The 18364-nt window shown below is 34.5% G+C and overlaps 1 long non-coding RNA gene across 5 annotated transcripts in view; it reads left to right on the top strand.

Annotated features, from left to right (window-relative positions):
* The window catches only part of LOC112642769 (uncharacterized), an 86694-nt gene that overhangs the window by 51922 nt on the left and 16408 nt on the right, over positions 1 to 18364 (top strand). For all 5 annotated transcript variants that reach the window (XR_007403795.1, XR_007403796.1, XR_003125425.3 and 2 more), the window contains one exon: positions 7562 to 7709. This is a non-coding gene — a long non-coding RNA (uncharacterized LOC112642769). The remainder of the gene's footprint in view (positions 1 to 7561; positions 7710 to 18364) is intronic.

Raw genomic sequence — 18364 nt, 5'->3', positions numbered from 1 at the left:
TGGATGGAACTAGAGGATATTATGCTCTGAAAAATAATTTAGGCAAAGAAAGAAAAATATCATATGATTTCACTCATAGGTGGAATTTAAGAAACAAAACAGATGAATAGAGGGGAAGGGAAGGAAAAATAAAATAAGATAAAAACAGAGAGAGAGGTAAACTATAAGGGACTCCTAACTCTGGGAAACATACTGAGGATTGCTAGAGGGGTGGTGGGTGGGGAGATGGGGTAATTGGATGAAAGGAATTAAGGAGGGCACTTTATGGAATGAGTACTGGATGTTATGTGCAACTGATGAATCACTAATAATACACTATACCTTAACTAACTTGAATTCGAATTTAAAACAGATTTTATGATATAATAGAGTCTCTCACTAATTCATTACAAAATTAGATTGCCCCTGTAGAAAGATAAGCACAGGAATGAGAAGATCGCTCCTGGTGTTTTGGGGAAATCTGGGACAAGAGAACCTAATGTAAAGGCCATGGAGATGAAAAGAATGAGATCTGAGCTTGACTTTTTAAGTCTGTCTTCACAGGTTTGAGGAGTTCAACACAGAATAGTACATGAAAGAATTATTTTTCAATAATTGCCACCAAATTTGTATTAAACACCCTACTTTGCTGGGTAGAAAAGCTAATTATGCTTACAAGTCAGTGACATCTAAGTCTATTCCAATAACTTTCCCAACAATTTTAGCTTAAAACTTCAAAACTTCATTTAAGACCATTCAAAATGTCCTCTCAAAGAGCTTATGTCGAATTGCCCACAAATATAATGAATGAGCAGTTACCTGCAGAAAGAGCTAGGAATGGGAAATATTTCTTGGTACCTTGAAGGTAGACTTTCTCAGTTACAGTAGAGTACAATGCTATTCTTTGATGTGACCTATTAAGAGGCATTTGCATGCATACTGATGATTTTAGATAACAGGGTTTTCAGATACAGAATAAAAACATATGCATTTAAAATTATGAATAAAATTATAAGCTAAAAAATAGAAGTTATGAAAAAACATGAGAAGATTTTAAGAAGACCAGGCTGATTTCTATAAATGAAGCAATATTAGCCAGAAATTTATAAAATAATGTCACTGTATATGTTAGTTAAGGTTTATTAAGAAATGAAGAGTAACTACAAGTGCTGTTAAATAGAAATTTATTATACAAAGTATATCTTACACAAATATGGAAGGTGCTAGGGAAGTGAAAGGTTGTAAATTGATGTATAATGACAAGAATTACTGACCCATCTGCCTGAAGCATGAGCACCAGTAGAAAAGCAGGAGTTCGAGGGCAAACCCAAACATGAAGCATATCAAAGCACTAGATTGGAGGCACAAAATGGGAGACCACAGAGCAACTATGGTGAGCCCCTTCTTCTTCTTGTTAGTCCACAGTCAAGCATCTGGTGGCTGGTTTCACATCAGTCTTAGCAGGGCCAGTGTTTGGGAAAACAAACTGGACAATAAAGAGAAAATAAACTGGGACCCACTGACCACCTATGTGCCTGTCTGAGACTTATCTGACCATCTGAGAATGATGACCACTTCCACCCTTAACTTCCACCCTTCCAATGCCCTTATGCATGTTTCTGTTTTTGCCAGCTCTAATTCATACCACACAATCTAGCTCTACCAGCTTTGAAGCATTTTTATGATCATCTTTTAACCATATATAATCTCCAAAATAGATAACATCAAAATTATATTTCCACCACTTTTATGTGATTCTCTGTCTTACAAACACTAATATACTGACACTTAGGTAAAGAGATTACATAGAGTCTCACTTTATCCATCCTAAGGCCCTCCATCTAGTTGAATCATCCTCCTTCTTTGAAAGTCTACAACTCAAATACTGAGATAGAAGTTCAACTGCTCTTAACACATTTCATGTAGTGAAAGAGTGAGAAATGAAAAAAAAAAAGAAAAAGAACTAGGTAATACACACCCACACACATGCATTCACATCAAAGAATAAAAATAACTACTAAAATTGTTTTTTTATTTTTTCCCTACCACTGGTCACATGGCCATAGGTACTATTTAAACATTGTTTTCTTTGTCCTCAGCAAGCACTTCATGGGCTAATGGTTCACTGCTTGGTATATTTCCAAATATTTATTCCTTTTTTAAAAAGATTTAATTATTTGAGAGTATGGAGAGGGGTAGAAGGAGAACGAATCTTAAACAGACTCCATGCTAAGCATGGAGTCTGATGAGGAGCTCAATCTCACAACCCTGAGATTACAACCTGAGCTGAAACCAAGAGTTGGACATTTAACCAACTGCACCACCCAGGTGCCCCCAAACCTTCATTCTTGAAGAGTCTGATCCAGCCAAAGTCTTGTCTCTATTTAGTTGGGTTTTTTTTCTATTGAAATTTATCACATGATAAATATCATATGGTAAAAAACAGATGCACTAGGAAGTCTCTCAGAAAAGTCCCTTGCATTCCAGACTCACTCTTCCTTGGCCCCAGAAATGAAATTTGGTGTATTAACAATCCACTTTGCCCTTAGTAACCAGGATGACTTCTTCTAGAAAGTAACTTCCTTTTTTGTTGTTTATTGGTTCAGTGGCATGATAAACCCCAAGTAGGGTGGCAGGTTCAGCTTCTAATTTAGTGGAACTATTTCTTTTTCCCTTTGTGAATGTAGTCCTCCCTTGCAAACTAACACTTGTAAACTATCATAGCCCAAAGGTACTAACCCAGGCAGCCAAATTTTTGTTAGAGAATCTTAGGGGTAATTGTGATAAAATCACTCCCTTTGCCATACCAGGATCCTTGAACCCATAGCTCCTGGTTTTGAAAAAAACAGGGTCATATATGGCTGCTCATTCGGAGGCTAGACCACAATTTTAAGGATATTATCTCAAACAACATACAGCTTTTCACCTGAAGGCATATATTGTGTCTTCAAAAAGCAATTAAAATATTCTATCAGGCTAACTGCTGCAGGTGATGAGGTACATACACCAGTGAATTACAGGAGTATGAGCTCATTTCTAAAATTCATTGACTTTAAAATAAGCTCCCTGGTCAGAAGCAATGCTCTGTGGATGACCACAGTTATAAACAAGACATTCTATAAGTCACTGATTGGTAATTTTGGCAGAGGTATTGTGAGAAGGAAAGTTATATCCATATCCATAGTAACTGTCTATTTCAGTGAGAACAAAGCACTGCCCTTTTATCATAGAGATGTTCTAGTGCAATCAACATGCTACACATAGCAGGATCAATGTTGGTCCCTCTCGATGGTACATGGGTACTCAACTATGTTTAGGGTTTTGGGGGAGTTTGTTGGCCTTTCAGGGTAAAAAGCCATGTTCCTAAACCAGTATAATAAACTCAAGCAATAAGCTTACTTAGTAAGACTATTAAGCAAGAACAAGGGTGGCTGAGGCAAGAGTCAGAGTAACATCTGCTGAACAGGTCATCTTAACTAACTGATTAATAGCATTCTCTTCCACTGTTTGTTCTCTGGGCAGTACTTTGTTTCATGAAATAAAAATACTTTTAAACTCTGCCCATTTAAAAAAGACCATCCAAGTCATCTTTCTCACACTACCTTATCACAATTTTCCAGTTGTATTCTTTTATGTCTCTAACCATCCAACCAAATCATTACCTATGCCAATAAATCAATAAAATCTGTATTTCTGGCTCTCAGTCCAGATAAAATAAACAATAAACCCATTACTCAAAACTCTGCCATTTTGACAATTTTCTTTTACTATTTCTTTCAGGGCCACCCTTGAGGCAATAGTGTTGAATTTACCCAATTTAGGGTGGAGCCAGCATAACCACTGCAGAACCACCATTAAGCTGTGCCTTATGTTTTTTTGTTTGTTTGTTTGTTTTCTTTCTCAGCCAACTAGTCATAGGAAACTTTCCAGAAGCTATAGCTAAACATTGAAAGAGGAAAGAGTAAAGCAGGAGGAGAGATAGTGAAGAACATGGTAGGAAACATACTTGCTCACATAATTTACTTATACTTTTCAGTTATGCTCAAGCCTAATCTCATTTATGACACTGCATAGGCATACCCAACTGCATGCTTCATAGATACATCACATACATTTCACAATGAGTCTCTTAGGTCTCATGGGAACTTTATGACTCTTGTTTAAGTGTTTAGTTTCTACTAAATCACAGTAGTGAAAGATAAGTTTTGTTTTGTTTTGTTTTTTATTTTGTTTTCCTCAAAAGAATAATACCTACAGAGGATAGCATTGGTTTTTTTTGTTTGTTTGTTTGTTTTTGGGTTTTTTTGGCATTGACTTTTCCATAAAAGTCTGTGTTATTGCTGGCATATAGTGCCAGCCAAAGGCTCTACACAGCATCTTTATTGGTTACTGATACTCCAAACACAATAGTATCTGCTGAAAATATCTGAACAAACTCTCACTGATTGGATTTTGGAGTCCTAGAAAGAAGAGAGAGAGGAGCTAAGGGGAAAATATAAAAAATATAAAATAGATAAAATAAGGGCTGAAAACTCCCCAAATTGGGAGAAAGACATAAATTTATAGATTCAAGACGCTTGATGACCACTAAAAACTAAATTTTCAAAAAAAGGAAGAAAAAACATACCAAGTTACATTATAGATACCCAGAAAAACAAAAATCATTACTTCTTAAAATACAGAGGAATAATCATTCAAATGACCAAAGGATTCTGATCTTTCAGAATTTTAAACTGCCTGAGAGGCTGAAGGGAGTCACACTGAGGAAAACATCAAAGTCCTGATATAAATTTCATCCAAATCTTTCCGTGATTCCTAAAATATTTGTACGTAAGATTAGAATCCAAGGAACTTCGCAGAAAGCAATATTTGAAAGGTTAACTAATCTGAATAGAGAATTTAACAACCACAAATTGCGGAGAAATAATTTGTTGGAGCCCTGTTGGAGTTTGATTGGCTTAATAAGCATATCATATTTTTCAGTGAAACCCTAGAAGGTATATGCCTCAGGAACAAGAACTATATGGCTAAGGGATATGATATAAGATTAAGGATGCAACTAATCAAAAAGGTTGAAAACCAAACCTCCACAAGATCATGGTGATCCAGGTATATAATTCTGTGCTAGAGCAAAACTAAATACTATTTGAGAGTCTCTATAATGTATCATCTACAAGTCTGGCATATAAACAAAACTTAGCAACCATGTCAAGGAATAAAATAGCGTGGCTCATAATCAAGAATAAAAATAGACAATATAAGTAGACCCACAGGCCAATTGGTAACTCAGGAGTTTAAAATGACTGTGTAAATATATAACAAAGAATTACAACAGAAGGTCATTATAATGGGTTAAATGATAAGTAACCTTAGGTTAGTTATAAATCATTATCTCCCTGACAGGAAAAAAAAAAAAAAAAAAGCCTTGAGAGAGTAACTTTTAGAGAAAACTTTAAGATAACTTCACATACGTTCTATATAGTCTCTAACAACAGATCTTTCATTTGTATTCTAATTTTTCTATACCATACACTTTTCACAAAGATTTAATTTGTGTTATTTACGTTACAATTTTAGATATATTCCAAAACCATCTACAACCCTGAAGATGATTAGCTCTAATTTCCACAAACATATAAAATATGTTTAAGGGCATGCAAAAAAAATGAAGTCCATTATTTTCCTATTTCCATCATATGCCATAAGATAATATTCTATATGTCTTAATAATGGGAAGTATATTAATAATAACAACTTCATACTAAGACCACTTTGCTATTTGCTCACTTTGACTCACTAACTTTGAGAAACTCCAAAGTTGATTCCCTTAGTGCTACAGCCTTATTTTAAATCCAGTATATTAATACCATAGCATTCTGATAATTCTTTCAGAAGTATGAGATTGACAAGACAAATTCAAACAAAAAACTAAATGAATTAAGTAGATTAAAAAGGTACATGGATATATAACAAATAAAACGAAACATCATCCCTATTTACTAGCAATCATCACAGTAAAAATATTGGGAAAAAATAAGTTTTCATTAGTAATAACAAGCAGTCTTCTATTTAGATATAAAGTTTATGAAAGCTGTGCTATGAAAAATTAAGTTATAATTTCTTATGGAAAATTTAAAATAAAACATTAATAACTGGATAGACATACCATATTCTCAGCTAGGTATACTTAAGTGCTATAGAAATATCTGTTTTTACCACGTTAATTTATAAATTTAACATATTTCACATTAAGTCTTAATGGAATTTTTAATTTACATAACATAATTCTGAAATTTATAAAAGGGTGAGCAAGCAAGAATATTCAATTTTATTCTGAAGATAAGTAAAATTGTTAGAGAAAAAGAGATGAAGTGAGATTTACCTCCGATTATGACCTAGTTTATATGTTTAAAGCCAAGTTACACCATGTCAATAGAGAAGATCAATGGAGAAAGGTTGTGAATTTATAAGCAGACTCAATTTTTTGACAAATGGTTACCAAGTAATGAGTAAATTTTGAGAAAAAAATAAATTCTGAAAGGAGTCAAAATTAATAAATCCCATTAAAAAATCTTGATAGTGATACAAGGGGGAAATATACAGATTAAACTATAAAAGATTTGTAAAGAGGGGAAATTTTATATATTTTTTAATTTTTTTTATATTTTTAAGAGGGGATAATTTTTAAAGTTAAAAACTCAAATAATAGAAATAGAAAAGAAGTTATAATATTTCTTACCTTCTTTCTTCTGAAAGAAAACGTCCTGTTTTATGAATCCAAGTAAAACTGTAACAATCATTGATTGATGAACATCCAATGTATATTTTGAACTTCCTTAAAATAAAAAAGATTATTAGTAAGCTAGGCCATAGCCTTGGGATATATATATATATATATACTAATATATGCTATATTATACATTATATTAATAAACCACTCGAGAAGAAAAAGTAATAAATGTCTTATTATATAATTTTCAAAGACAAAATATTAAATGCTAAAATAAAAAACTTACTGAGGTACTCTTCTTTTAAAAAATTATTAACCATTTTTGAATGTTTGAAAACTATTCAAGGGAAAAACAGATATGGCAAAGTCTTATATGAGATATAGTGCTGGGATAATAATGAAAAGATGGCTTGATAGAGCAAGCCAAAGCTAAGTCTAAGTTAAATGCTATGTGTGAGTGAATTTTTTAATGATGAGTTGTGAGAGGTCCATACTGGACTGTAACTGGAAAAGCATTTTTTTGTAAAGATTTTATTTACTTATTCATGAGAGACACAGAGACATAGAGAGAGAAGCAGGCTGCTCACAGGGAGCCCTCTGAGGAACTCCATCCCCTGACCAGAATCATGCCCTGAGCTGGAGGCAGATGCTCAACCACTGAGCTACCCAGGCGTCCCTGGAAAAGCATTTCTAAATCAGGAACATGATAATGTGAAAATTAGATAGGTTTAAGAACAGTGAGTGCAACATGTCTCCATATTTCCATTATTTATTTTTTTTGTAAAGCAGAATCACTGTCAAATTGTGAAATATGTAAAATGTTGAGTAGAAATTCAATCTTTCACTCTACAGGAGGAGTAGGAGGACGCTGAGCTTCTCTAGACTCTCAAACACAGCTAAATAGTTATCAAATTATTCTGAACACCCAAGAGGTCAATCAGAGGCCCTGAGAGAACAAAAACTGCAATTCTACGAATAGAAAAGTGACCACTCCTGGAAGGTAGGAGGTATGGGAGCTATAGCTGTGGAGGTGGCAGCAGGGAGGGAGCCTGCGTACATTGGCTACTACATAGTATTAGAAGCTGCAGAATGCCAAATCTGAACCTTTAAGTTCATTACCATTGGGGATGTGCCTGCATGAAAGGTGCTCAGGTGGCAAAGAGGGGCAGAAAACCAGAAGTGACAGGGTGGTCTAAGGATCCCCTGGGTTGCAGGAAGAATGAACCATACCTAGGTGCTGTTCTATTCCCAGGCATAGGAGCTGGGTTGCCGGCAGAGAGCAGTGGGTCCTGGTGCTAGATTTCTGCTATAAACTCCAAATTGCCCGGTAATCAAATGGCCACTTGCCTGGGACTGGCCAATAAGTGTGGTGAAACCGTCCCCCAGAGGAACTATGTGAGCCCATGCCATGGGTGTCCCTGAAATTTGGAGTTTTGAAACTCAGTCACACACCTGAGGTAAAAAAGGCCTTGGACATGGGCAGGGTAAAGGCAGGTTTCAGATGAAAACTGGGGAAACAAATAGGGTGACCAATTTCTTTTCTGTAAGGGCTCACTGAGGAGTGAGGGGCCCAAACTTTCAGCTCCAATGTTACAGAGCCCAGTGCCATCAAATTCATCTAGCCATCAGAGCTGAAAGCCTTCCAGGAGCAAAACAATGCCACCTAGTGGAGGCCAGAGCCACATATAAAGCCCCACCCGCCTGGACCTTGGAGACATATCTCCACTGAAACAAGTTCACCTGAGAATCAGTGCAACAGGCCCCTCCCCTAAACAACTAGCTCACACTGAGTTTATTAATCATAAAATGTTACAAAGCTTCAGCTCTAGGGGAAATAGAATCGGGCTTCATTTTTACTTTAATTCTTTTATTTTTATTATTTTTTCATTTATTTTCTTGTATTTTCCAATTCCTTTTTGTTTATTAATTTTTAAATTTATATATATAAATTTACATATATAAATTTCATATTTTTAAAATTTTGTCTATTTTCATTTTATTTAGTTTTTTGGGGGGGGAGATCTTTGTTTTAACAAGCAGACCAAAACACACCCAGAATCTAATGTTTTTTTTGGTTTTGTTTTGTTTTGTTTTGTTTTCTTATTTTATTGCTTTTTTGTTTGGTTGGTTAGTTTTATTTCTTTGTTTGTTTGTTTGTTTGTTTGTTTTGTTGTTCTTTTTTCTCTTTCTTCTTTTCTGGACAAGATGATGATGTGAGAGAACTCACCCCAAAAGAAAGAACATGAGGTAGAACTCAATCAGGGATTTAATCAATACAGATATAAGAAAGATGTTTGAACTAGAATTTAAAACAACAATTATAAGGATACTAGCTGGACTTGAAAAAAGCATAGAAGACACTAGAGAATCTCTTAGTACAGAGCTAAAATAACTAATATCTAGTCAGGCCAAAATTAAAAATGCTATAACTGAGATGCAAACACAAACAGAGGCTGTTAAAAAAAAGGTTGGATAAGGCAGAGGAGCAAATCAGTGATATAGAAGATAAAATTATGGAAATAAATGAAGCTGAAAAGAATAGGGAAAGATAAGTAATGGATCACGAAGATAGACTTAGAAAACTCAGTAACTTAGTAAAACATAATAACATTCATATTATAGAAGTCCCAGAGATGAAAAGAGAGATAAAGAGGCAGAAGGTTTATTCAAACAAATAGTAGCTGAAAATTTCCCTAATCTGAGGAAGGACACAGACATCAAAATCCAAGAAGCACAGAGAACACCTATTAAATTCAACAAAAGCCAGCCATCACGAAGGTATATCGTAGTCAAATTCACAAAATACACAAAGAAAGAATCCTGAAAGCAGCAAGGGAATAAAGGTCCTTAACCCACAAGGGAAGACATATCAGGTTCACAGGGAATCTATCCACAGAGATTTGGCAGGTCAGAAAGGTGTGGAAGGAAATATTCAATGTGCTGAATGGGAAAAATATGCAGGCAAGAATCCTTTATCCAGCAAGGCTATCTTTCAAAATAGAAGGAGACATGGAGTTTCTCAAACAAAAACTAAAGGAGCTCATGACCACTAAACCATCCCTGCAAGAAATGTTAAGGGGGATTCTGAGTGGAGAAAAAAAAGACCAAAAGCAACAAATACTAGAAAGGACAAGAGAACATCACCAGAAACATGAACTCTACAGGTAACACATGGCACTAAATTCCTATCTCACAGTAATCACTCTGAATGTAAATGGACTAAATGCACCAATCAAAAGGGTATCAAAATGGATTAAAAAACCCAAGATCCATCTATATGCTGCCTATGAAACACTCATTTTAGACCTAAAGACACCTGCAGATTGAAAGTGAGGGTTTGGAGAACAATCTACCATGCTAAATGTCAAAAGAAAGCTGGAGTAGCCATTCTTATATCAGACAAACTAGATTTTAAAACAAAGACTGGGGACACCCGAGTGGCTCAGTGGTTGAGTGTCTGCCTTTGGCTCAGGGCGTGATCCCAGGATCCCGGGTTGAGTCCCACATCAAGTTCCCCACAGGGAGCCTGCTTCTCCCTCTGTCTATTTCTTTGCCTCTCTTTCTGTGTCTCTTATGAATAAATAAATGCAATCTTTAAAAATAAAAAGAAATTAAAAATAAAAAAATAAAACAAAGACTGTAACAAGAGATGAAGAAGAGCATTATACCATAATTAAGCATTCCACCCATCAAGAAGATATAACAATTGTAAATATTTATGCCACCAATTTGGGAGCACCCAAATATATAAATCAATTAATAACAAACATAAAGAAACTCATTGATGATAACACAATAATAGTAGGGGACTTTAACACCCCATTTACAGCAATGGACAGATCATCTAAGCAGATAATCAACAAAGAAACAATGGCTTGGAATAACATACTGGACTGGATGAACTTAACAGATATATTCTGAACATTTCATCCTAAAGCAGCAGAATACTCATTCTTCTCAAGTGCACATGAAACATTCTCCAGAATAGATCACTTACTAGGTCACAGATCAGCCCTCAACAAGTACAAAAAGATTAAGAGCATACCATGCATGTTTTCAGACCACAACACTATGAAACTGTAAATCAACCACAAGAAAAAATTTGGAAAGGCCTTAACTATATGGAGGTTGAAGAACATCCTACTAAAGAATGAATGAGTCAACTAGTAAACTAAAGAATTTAAAATATACATGGAATTAAATGAAAATGAAAGCATGACAGCCCAAAACCTTTGAGATGCAGCAAAAGCAATCCAAATAGGGAAGTATATTACACTACAGGCCTATCTCAAGAAGCAAGAAATATCTCAAATATACATCCTAACCCTACACCTAAAGGAACCAGAAAAGGAATAGACAATAAAGCAAAAAGTCAGCAGAAGAGGGGAATAAATATTAGAGCAGAAATAAATTACACAGTAGAGTAAACAAAACAAAACACAAAACAATGAAACTAGGAGCTGGTTCTTTGAAAGAATTAATAAAATTGGTAAACCTGGAGCCAGACTTAACAAGAAGAAAAGAGAAAGGACCCAAATAGAGAAAATCACAAATTCTAGAGGAGACATCACAACCAACATCACAGAAATACAATTATAAGAGAATACCATGAAAACTTATATGCCAATAAATAGGGCAACCTAAAAGAAATGGACAAATTTCCAGAAACTTGCAAACTACCAAAACTGAATAGGAAGAAGTAGAAAATTTGAACTGACCCATAACCAGCAAAGAAATGGAATCCATAATCAAATATCCCCCAACAAATAAAAGTCCTGGGCTGGATGGCTTCCCAGGGAATTTCTACTAGACATTTAAAGAAGAATTAATACCTATTGTCCTCAAACTGCTCCAAAAAAAAAAAAAAAAAGAAATGGAAGGAAAACTTCCAAAATCATTTCATAAAGCCAGCATTACCTTGACTCCAAACCAGACAAAGGCCCCACTCAGAAAGGCCAATACTTTGATAAACATGGATACAAAAATTCTTGGTAAAATGCTAGCAAGTCAAATTTAATAGTAAAAGAATTATTTACCATGATCAAGTAGGATTTATTCATGGGCTGCAGGGGTGGTCCAACATTCACAAATTAATCAATGTGATATACCATATTAGTAAAAGAGGGGATAAAAATAATATGTGGTCTCATCAATAGGTGCAGAAAAAGCATTTGACAAAATATAGGATCCTTTCCTGATAAAAACCCTCAACAACGTAGAGACAGATGGAACATACCTCAACATCATAAAGGCCATTCAAAAGACCCACAGCTAATATCATCCTCAATGGGGAAAAACTGAGTCTTTCCCCTACAGTCAGGAACAAGACAAGGATACCCACCCCCACCACTGCTACTTAACATAGGACTCGAAATCTAAGCCTCAGCAATCAGACAATAAAAAAAAATAAAAGGCACTCAAATTGGCAAGGAAGAAGCCAAACATTTACTATTTGCAGATGACATGATATTCTATGTAGAAAACTCTAAAGACTCCACCAAAAAATTGCTAGAACTCACACATGAATTCAGCAAAGTCACAGGATAGAAAATCAATGTGGATGTGCGGAAATCTGTTGCATATCTATACACCAATAACAAAGCAGCAGAAAAAGAAATCAAGGAATCAATGCCATTTGCAATTGCACCAAAGACAATAAGATACCTAAGAATAAATCTAACTAAAGAAGGAAAATATCTATACTCTGAAAACTATAGAACACATATGAAAGAAACTGAAGATGACATAAAGAAATGGAAAAGCATTCCATGCTCATTGATTTGAAGATCAAACATTGTTAAAATATCTATCCTACCCAAAGTAATATATACACTTAATGCAATCTCCATCAAAATACCACCTGTATTTTTTCACAGAGCTAGAACAAACAATCCTAAAATTTGTATGGAACCACAAAAGATTCCAAATAGCCAAAGCAATTCTGAAAAAGAGAAACAAAACGGGAGGCATCACAATTCTGGATTTCAAGGTATATTACAAAGCTGTAGTCACAAAGACAGTATGGTACTGGCACAAAAACATATAGTTCAAGGGAACAGAATAGAGAATCCAGAAATGGACCCACAACTATATGGTCAACTAATCTTTGATAAAATAGGAAAGAATATCCAGTGCAAAAAAGACAGTCTCTTCAACAAATGGTGTTGGGAAAACTGGACAGCAACGTGCAGAAGATTGAAACTGGACCACTTTCTTACACCATACACAAACATAAATTCAAAATGGATTAAAGTCCTTAATGTGAGACAAAAACCATTAAAAATACTAGAGGAGAATATAGGCAGAAACCTCTTTGACCTTGGCCATAGCAACTTCTAACTAGACACATCACCACAAGCAAGGGAAACGAGCAAAAATGAACTACTGGGACTCCAACAAAATACAAAGTTTCTGCACAGCAAAGGAAACAACCCATAAAACTGAAAGGTAGCCTACAGAATGGGAGAAGATATTTGAAAATGACATATATGATAAAAGGTGAGTTTCCAAAAATATATCCCAGTTAAGAAATGGTCAGAAGACATAGACAGTTTTCCAAAAAAGACATCCAGATGGCTAACAGACATATGAAAAAATGTCCAACATCACTCATCATCAGGGAAGTACAAATCAAAACCATGATGAGATGTCATCTCACACCTGTCAGAATGGCTAAAATCAACAACATAAGAAACAACAGATGTTGGTGAAGATGTGCTGAAAGGGGAATCCTCTTGCACTGCTGGGAATGCAAACTGGTGCAGCCACTCTGGAAAACAGTATAGAGGTTCCTCCAAATGTTAAAAATAGAACTACCCTCTATATCTACCTAAGTATATCATATATGCAGTCCTAGGTATTTACTCAAAGGATACAAAAGGATCCTTTCGTATCAAAGGATACGAAAATACAGAATCAAAGGGATAAATGTACCCCAATGTTTATAGCAGCATTATCAACAATAGCCAAACTATGGAGAGAGCCCAAATATATGTTGACAGATGAATGGATAAAGAAGAGGTGGTGTATATATATATATATATATATATATATATATATATAGTAATATAGTAATATTCCAATATATATATATTGGAATATTACTCAGCCTTTAAAAAGAATGAAATCTTGCTATTTGCAATGACATGGATGGAGCTTAGTATATACTAAGTCATGTCTAGTGACAAAAGCCAGTCATAGAAAGACAAATATTGTATGATCTAAGTCATATTGGAATTTAAGAAAGAAAACAGATGGAGGAAAAGAAAAAAAGGAGAGAGGGAAACAAGATTGATGGAGGTCAGTGGGGGATGGGCTAGATGAGTGATGAGTACTAAGAAGGGCACTTATTATGATAAGCATTGGTTGTTGGATGTAAGTGATGAGTCACTGAATTTTACTCCAGAAACCAAAATTGCTCTGTGTTAACTACTTAAAACTAAAATTAAATAACAACAAAAAAAAAACCCAAATTCAATCTTTCACTCAAAAAAATTAAAAAATGTTGAGTATTACAGAATATATATTTAACTGTAAAAATATACATACACTGTATAGAGTCCTTTGTTAAGGTACCTATAAGAACTTTTAATTCTACATCTTTTAAATGAATGAATTAATGGGAATTTCAACTTTGGAATTTCTCACTCTTGCATGCTTAATTTCTCAATGTTAACATTATAACACCAGATCTGAATGGTACCCATCATGAATACTTCTATCTGTTCAACAGGTTTCTAGACAGTAACATTTAACCTTAAAAAAAAAAAAAAAAAAAGATTTGAGGATGAAGTGGCAAGGAAGCAGAAACAGTGAGAATCTGTTCTGTTGATTAGCTAGAGATAGCTTCATTAATAGTTGGATGAGAATGTGAGAAGGAATAAACAGCCACAGTAATGACAGGAGGTGGAGAAATGACAGAAAATTAATGATTATATATGCAAAATGTGTGAAAAACTTCAGATTGTGGGGGGAAATGTCCAAATGATCCAGGTTAAAAATCAATATCTGAGATAAAAATGCGGGACTTTATGTTAATAGACTTACACTGACAAAATAAAGCAAAAGCACCTTTTGGGATAATTTATGTACATGTAAAATAGCTGCCAGGATGAAGTACAGTGCCGATGGCTGGTACCCAGGGAAACTTTTAGAATATCAATGTGTCCACCTCATGAAGGATTTGGCGTAAACCACATCTGGAGGTGCGTGTGTATATATGTATGATATATATATATATATATCATACATATATACACCAAACATTGCTTGTTTTCTGTTTAACTGTTTAAACCAGGAAAGTGATAGAAGATTGTATAATTATGGTTTGAACTTATTTGGAGACTGTGGAGATTAATTGGAAACTTTACATTCGTAAAAACTGAGGCTCATAGGAGTTTACTTTCACCCTAATCAGGCCCTTGGAAGAATCCCAGAACAGATGTACATGAAAATGATACCACTTACATAGTTCGATTATGCCGGTGGGGGCTTCCTGCCTCTTTCTTGGCCAACTCCTTGTCTTATTAGACACTATTCCTTTTTCTCTCAAGCCCTATATGTTCAATATATACATTTAATTTCCATCTCTCTCCCAATAATGATTCAAATGATGACGAAAAGTTGAACAGGCATCTTAAAGAAAGGAACATGTGCATTAGGATTCAATATCCCAAAGTTGTTGATACAGTAGGAAAATATTCTTAAAAATCATTCATAATTTTTCAAATTTAAAATACTTTTTACTTCTCCTTCAGCCTGTTTCTTGAATTCAATATGGGTAGAATATGTATTGAATTTTTAACAAAAAAAAAAAAAAGAAAGAAAGGAAGAAAAAAGTGTTCGCTTGTGGGTGTATGATGCATTCCAGTGAATTAAAATAAATTTTTAAATACTGAAAAACTTTTGACAGTAAGTTCTAATATGGAACTTTAAAGTCTAATTTGTTCAAGTGGAACAGGTAATTGCTGAATTTTATCACCAAACTTGCCTTAGTCATCAAGAGAAGTGCTTTGATTATACATATATTATTTTAGTTATTACCACTATATAAATTTTATTGAAGAGCTGCTGGATTCAGAAACTATAAATAGAAATACAGGATGACATCCTTTGCCACTATAGACCTAAACCATCGAGGAAAAACTATAGAATGCATTAATTGAATTTCTATTTATTCTGTCTAAACAAAATAGTGAAGTAGGCAATGAATGCTTGTTGTCCCTTCCTCACTCTTTCTAGATGTCATGTCTCCCTTCAGATATGGTCAACTCCTTGTTATCTAGGAAGTGTTCTTTCCCTCAGATGCTGTTTGTTTCTATAGCACTGAACAGCATGCTTTTGGAGTTTGCACTGTTCTGTTTCCCTCTAATTATATTCAAGTAATCAAATATTAATTAAATATTATACTCTTTATTGTGATTACAGAGAAATATTTTTAAAATAAAAAATCACAATCATTGCTCCCCCAAATTTAAGTCCAAGAGAAGACATATGTATGCAAATAGCGGTAACAAATTAGAAAATAAAATCAAAGACGTTACTGGAAACTAAAGGACAACAACATACAGACTATTCGAGATGAGAAAAGATATGCTAAAATCAGAAAAAGCAAAATAAATAATATGTAGACAGAAAGATTCAAGCTATACATGGAGAATAATTAGATTGGCGGTTGAAGGGAATAGTCAAAGTATGTCTGATACAGTATTCCAATTTTAAATCATAATAGGTCCTGAATATAATAGTGAGGAAAGTCAGTTTCCCGTATAGGCAAAGATAGGCAAATGTTTTTGAGCAAGGAATACACATGATTAAATTAATGATTTAGTAAGATTTTTCTGGAAACACTCATAATCAACTTGATCACATAAACACAAAATATTTGCTACTGAAATATTTATAACAATTTGGTAATAGCTAAAATGAAGTTCTCAAATTACTAGGGGTAGAAAAGGAATGTATGCAATGAATGTGAGAAAATTTCAAAAAGCAAATCCAAAGATAAAAATACAGAAGAGTTTAATGAGCTTCACAGAGTCCCACTAACTCATTGTGTGACTTATGGTAAAACCTGTAAGGGAAGAATTATGCTTCCTTACACTGATTCCACATTGTCTAGAAGAGCATCTTAAATATAGTAGGTGAAAGAAAGAAGAAAGAGAAAGAAAGAAGAAGAAAGAAGAAAGAAAAAGAAAGAAAGAAAGAAAGAAAGAAAGAAAGAAAGAAAGAAAGAAAGAAAGAAAGAAAGAAAGAAAGAAAGAAAGAAAGAAAGAAAGAAAGAAAGAAAGAAAGAAAGAAAGAAAGAAAGAAAGAAAGAAAGAAAGAAAACGAACGAAAGGAAGGAAGGAAGGAAGAAAAAGATGTGGAATGAATTAATCTAGACTATCGTGATGAATGAAGCTTTTATGCTAAATAATATCTAGGTCTCCTCTGGACCCAGAATTATACTAATTATAACCTGATTTACTAGTTCTCAATCAAATGATTCAAATAAATAAATTACTGTCAAAAAAGTGATACTGACTGTAAATACAAGCCACTTCTAAGCACTATGGCACAAAGATATCTTAGATAGGCTTTTATGTATTTTATGGTTATTTAACCTGCAGAAAATTTACATTTTATTTGGTCAGACAAGTCAAACATTTTTATAGTTTATAAAATTAAAATCTTAAGGATAAATGCTATTAGTAAATATCTTTTTTAAAAAATCATAGGTTCCATAGGCAGTCAGGAGTATCTGAATCATGTAGGCACAACTAAGTGTATATATTTCCATCTTTTCTAGAACACATTTGCCTAACAGAGATCAGGAATCAAGTCTCTTCCCAAAATAAAACCTAAGGACTCATACTTATGAAACTGTTTCCTTCTGTTCTAATTATCATTCTATTAAAGATTTTACTTAACACCTTGAGTCGTATAAGAAATATAAGAGATATAAAATTTCAACAGAGTTATAAAAGTATTTCAAAACTTAATCTCTTAGATTAGTTTGGAGGGCAGAAAAAAAAGCAACATGGCAAAACCCAGCTTCCATGCCCCTGCTCCCCCCATGAAGATCAATGACTGGATAGATTCCCTAGCAAAAACAGTTCCAAGGGACCTCTACAAACTAGGACCTTAGCAACACTGTAGGACAAGCAAGCACACAAAGAAACAAACAGAGAATAATTAAACATGAAGAGAAGGAAGACAACTTCATTGCCTGCATCATCTCATCCCCTAAACTAACATCATTTAGCACCAACAAGGAATTTCCCAGCTAGAAAGAATTCCCCTCATCAGGAAAGGAAGAGTAGGGTGAAGAGATAGCTTCTCTACCCTCTTGGGGCACTACACAAAGGTCCTGCTTTGGTTTCATGCTACAGAGACGAACAAAGCTGAGATACTTAGGCAGCTCAGCCCAAGGGAGAAAAGCAGAGGCTATTATTAGCAGACATGTAGTAGGATTGAGCATAATTCACAAACACTTGCTTTGCAGACAAACTCAGAGATTTTGCCACTCATGAAGCACACAGCACTGCCACCATGGGCCCTCTGTAAACCTTGCTATCTTTTCCTTTACAAGTATTTGCCATCACTGACACTAGCTGCCTGAGTCCCTCTCTACCCCCAGCAGAGCCAAAGAGCTACACTTGGCAACCAGGTTAA

The sequence above is a fragment of the Canis lupus genome, chromosome 19 (genome assembly GCF_003254725.2).
Source record: "Canis lupus dingo isolate Sandy chromosome 19, ASM325472v2, whole genome shotgun sequence".
Classification (NCBI taxonomy): domain Eukaryota; kingdom Metazoa; phylum Chordata; class Mammalia; order Carnivora; family Canidae; genus Canis; species Canis lupus.
This window is presented reverse-complemented; position numbering and strand designations above follow the sequence as displayed.